Source organism: Trachemys scripta, chromosome 7, assembly GCF_013100865.1.
Source record: "Trachemys scripta elegans isolate TJP31775 chromosome 7, CAS_Tse_1.0, whole genome shotgun sequence".
Lineage (NCBI taxonomy): Eukaryota > Metazoa > Chordata > Testudines > Emydidae > Trachemys > Trachemys scripta.
In genome coordinates this window covers 118,112,521-118,117,605 of record NC_048304.1, presented here as the reverse complement: position 1 = coordinate 118,117,605, position 5,085 = coordinate 118,112,521, and positions in this window count along the sequence as shown.

Sequence of the window (5,085 nt, the reverse complement as noted above, 5' to 3'; positions counted from 1 at the left end):
AAATAACTTCAGTGTTCTTCCCCATTTATTCTTACATGCTCATTTTCTCTTCCCTTACACCTTTCTCTAGTTGGGCTTTTCAGTGATTGTCAGGTTAGGGGTGCAGTGACATCTGAATGCTTTGTGCAAGAGATCCTGCCTGGAGACAATGATTTATCCCCTGAGGTCTGTGCTCTTATCAGAGAGGTGAAACACTCCCCTGCTCGGGGAATAATTCATTAGACAATACTCTTTTTTTTCTTTTTTTCATGTCACAAGTCAGTCCCAAAGAAAAAGTCTATGCCCCATGGCTATTTCAGCTTCTTAAAGATAACTTTCAAGACAGGGATGAGTGAGTCGTTTGAATAAAAGATTCAGGATTCTTTGCCCAAAACGTGTCATAACCTTTTCTTCTTTAGAAATGGGCCCCAACTTAAACTCCAGATCTGAATGAGCCTGGACTCTGAACAAGTTTGGGTCCAAACGTGACTGGCCCCATATCTGCATTGAGCCAAAGCAAGACTTCTGATCCAAAGCCTCCTGAACTTTGGAGCAGGTCAGGTCCAGAGACACACATTGCCCCTTGGCTCAGTCTCTTTCTTTTCATAACGTTCAGAAAATGTTGTTGAATGTCTTATTTTTGCTGTCCATGTCCAGATGCTGGCTGGCGCAAGCAGCGTTGTCATGGCATAAGGAAAGTTGGCTGGGCAAACTGACCAGAGCTAGAAAGTACCAAGAATCTCACATGAAACCTTGTTCCTTCGGGATTTCCAGCCAAAGTTTGCAGACCCAAGAACTTGAGGTCATTTGAATAGGCCAGACTTTGTAGAGCTTCTCTGAAATTGAAGCTGAATCTGGATGGTAGTTTTGGTATTTGCCTGTTTCTTTGGATTTCCACCAGTACCTTCAGCTTCTTTTGATCTCTATTGTTCCACCGTTTAATTACATAAAGAATTACCAGGTAGAATGTGTGCCTGCCTGCCTGCCTCCTTAATAGATGGCTCATTATACGGGGAGGGAAACAGAAAGGACAAAAGCTTTATGTGCCAACAGCCCTGTCAAGATCTTACTGTGCTTAAGAGGTGAAAGATGAGAGTAACTTGTCTGTTCTAACGATAGCCGGATGGGCCACGGTCAAGGTATGCTGAGACCTGTGCTGGCTCGGGAATTGCAACGATTGCCCTTTGATATAATGGCGACGAATTGCCTAATAAAGTCATTGCATTCAGCTGAACAGAGGGAAAACTCCCCCCCCCCCTTTTCCCATTTCAAACCACTTGTATAACTTTCATGTTATGCTTAGCCTCTCTCTGGGAATTGCTGGCTGAAAGGAGAATTGCTGGCTATGCAGTGATGTATCCGGGTCTACATGCTGCTGGCCTTGGAAGTCAGACATGATGAACTTAATTTCAAACTGGAACGGGTGCAGAGAAGGGCCACTAGGATGATCAGAGGAATGGAAAACCTGTCGTATGAAAAGAGACTAGAGGAGCTTGGGTTGTTTAGTCTGACAAAGCGAAGGCTAAGGGGGAATATGATTGCTATCTTTAAATATATTAGAGGGATTAATACGAGGGAGGGAGAAGAATTATTCCAGCTAAGTACTAATGTGGATACGAGAACGAATGGATATAAACTGGCCGTGGGGAAGTTCAGGCTTGAAATTAGACGAAGGTTTCTGACCGTCAGAGGGGTGAAATATTGGAACGGCCTTCCGAGGGAAACGGTGGGGGCGACGGACCTGTCTGGTTTTAAGATTAAGTTAGATAAATTTATGGAGGGAATGGTTTAATGGTAAAACATAGTAGTCGAGGAAAACCAAGCAATGGTAGGTAAATTGTACAATGGCTGACAGGGGTCAGGCTGGAGACTCTTGCCTATATGCTCGGGGTCTTACTGATCGCCATATTTGGGGTCGGGAAGGAATTTTCCTCCAGGGCAGATTGGCTGAGCCTCTGGAGGTTTTTCGCCTTCCTCCGCAGCATGGGGCAGGGATCTCTAGCAGGAGGGTTTCTGCCGATTGAAGCCACCTAAAACAGGATTGGGGACTTCAACAGCAGAGTCCAGGGAAGGGGTAGGGACGGTTTTGTGGCCTGCAGCATGCAGGGGGTCAGACCAGATGATCATAATGGTCCCTTCTGACCTTAAAGTCTATGAGTCTATGAGTCTATGAGTAATTTCTCATTTTGAAAGTACTGTAACATTGTAGCACTTATGGTATTTTGCCCTGTCACTGGAGCATCTGAGCACCTTGCCAGGCTGGAAATGCCTCAAGAAAAATCACTTTTACCTCTGGTTCTGGCTAGAACCAGAAAGTCCAGGAGTGAGTGAAAAGTTAAAAGGTAAACAGTAGAGATGGACTCATACAAAAATCTCAGCTCCAAATAGCCTTGAAACTTGGGAAACTTTGGATATGCTCTTTTGCATCTGGCCCCCAAGAACCATCGTGGGTTAAAGCAATCCTTTAGATCTGAACACCCAAAATGGTTGAGGACGTTTGCATCAGATCTGAACTTTGTGGCTTGGGCTCAACCCTAGAAAAGAATTGTTTTTAAAAAGTAAACGGTTTTGAACTCCAAAGAGTTTGATTCAGGACCTATATAAACTTGAACCTCCATACTAGCCATCAGCCTTCTGGGCAGTGCTAATTCAGGCTGGGCTCATGCTGGATATGCTCCAGTACACCCACAAGTCATTGGGCAACATCCCAGAATCACTGGGTGAAATTCTATGGCCTGTGGGATACAGGAGGGCAGACTAGATGATCACTGTGGACTCTTCTGTCTCTCAAAATCTAAGCATCTATGCAGCACTAGTTTCTATTCCGTCCATTATCTGAGTGTCCCTATTGCCTCACCACCTTGTTTTTTAATCCCGCACATTTCCCATGTATAGTCCCAAAGATCCTGAGTTGCAAAGTTTAAAATGAACTTTTCCATTCCGTGAGCTGATCCAGGCTCTTTATAATAAACTGCACTGCAGGGGGACGAGACTTTTCATTCGGGTGCAGCCGCTGATGATTTTTAATGAATTCTCCATGTAATGTTCTGTTCTGCTGACTTGTGCCCCCTGTAATTATTTTCGGAAGTCAGTAGGGGTACAGTTCAGCTAACGGTCTACCAGCTCATTATGTCCCCTGGGTTAGAATACCCAGCTAAAGCAGTGGTATCCCTGGAATCTCAAGAAGACGTACTGGAGATGCCGAAAACATCAGATGTGTTCTCGGAGCATGTTGATGTTTGTGTTTTCAACACTGCTTCAGTTTTCAGATTCCTTGGAGGGATAAGGTTGCTGCTGAATTGTCAGAATCTTCTTAAGATGCTGACTTCAGGTTGCTGCCACTGGCCTCATTACGTTAACGAGAGATATTTTAAGGAATACAAATAATCTGGCATTTACATTTTCAGCGAGTGAATGGACTTACCCAGCACTTTTTATTTTATGAGACTCTTTTAATGTTCCGCTTAGAAAAAGCTGACCATCTGGATCACCCACCGCTCCCTGGCTAGAATTAAGATGGTTATTATTTGTGTTGCGGTGCTGCCTGCAATGTTCTAGTCTCTGCCATGTGCACCAGCGGATAGATCGTGAGCTCTTCAGGGACAGAGGCTAAGATTTCCCGTAAACCTCAGCGTATCTTTCAAACTGAAATACACAAGCTGAACAAATGAGGGGTGGCCAAAGTGAGCTTCAGCCTGAACTATGGGCCTCCGCTTTAATATGTGTGGAGAGGATGGAATCCAGCATATAATGTTCCATCTTGAATCTGAATGGCCTCTGGAATGCCTTCTTTGCATTGAGAGACCTGTAACCTCAGCAGACCTGTGACCTCTACACCTGTGAGTATGCTTTCAATCAGCTCCATGATCTGCAAATCTTACCCCTGGGAAATTGCCAGTGTGGGCCTTAGATGACCAGTCCATATTTCCTTCACTAACATAACATCTTCATGTTGTATAAAGAGAATTCAGTAACACCCCCAAATCCCATCCTGTTGGCAGAATTCAGCAGTGACATGAAGAACCAGTAGCAGGCTTTGCATATTATCACTGTGTGCATTTCACAATCCACAGTATTAAAGATTTAGATACGATCAATCACTCTTAATTTAATGAGTTAAACTCGTAGCATAATGGAGGTTTATGAATAGCTCCAAAATCGTCTCTGTTTGCATTGGAGCCTGTAGCTAGCGCCATAGTTGCAAGATTGCTAAGCAGTTCTATCCTAATTTCTGACATAACCGCAAACCCTCCTCTGCAAAACTGAAAAAGTTTTGGAAAGAGTACAATGAAGGCTGAGCTTTTCAAACCAGCCTGATGGAACTGGGTGCTTAATTGCTGTTAAAATGTATGGAAAATGGGTGTCTAAATCCTCTAGACAATTTTGAAAACTTAAGCCTTAGTATGCCACTTTCCAAGCAGTGACAGCACAATTGGACCGTTATTTCAAACTGATCCATTCAAAATGGGAGAGTTAGGGTTAGGCATTCCTTAGCAGAGCATCTTTTGCAATCTTATGCTGCAGCCTGTTTTCATGCAATTCAATCGCTTTGCTTGCATAAAGACTGCAGGTTTGGGCATAGTAGGAGTTCATAAGGCACTGGCAAGTGTTGTCTTGGGGCAGGCTTTATTACACAGCTAATTTACCTGACTTCCCATCACATAAGGTGTTTATCTCCTGAGGTGAGGATTAGCTAAATACTGTCGCACGTGACAGTCTGGTATAGCTGAGTAAATGGTTTAGTCTAATCCTCCGGAGAGGGATTGCTGTCCTGAAGGGGTTGCTAGGAAGTCTGTCTGCACACACCAGTCTTTTAGATGACTTTCAAGTAGTTTTCTTTTGGTTTCGAGTTGTGTGGTTGTTCCAGGACACAATTTCTCATCAAGACACCTGGGTAATAATTGGTTCAATGAAGATCTTCTTGGAACGCAGACAGTATGAAAATAGTTTGCTTAATCCTGAGGTCTCCACTGAGGAAAAAAATGCCACAAATGTCCAGACAGGACCCATTGGACTTGAGTTAATGGAAGTTTGTCTGAGCAAAGGCCCTTGTGAACAGGGCCACGTTGCTACACAACATCAATGCGGTTCTGTTTTGACATTTGT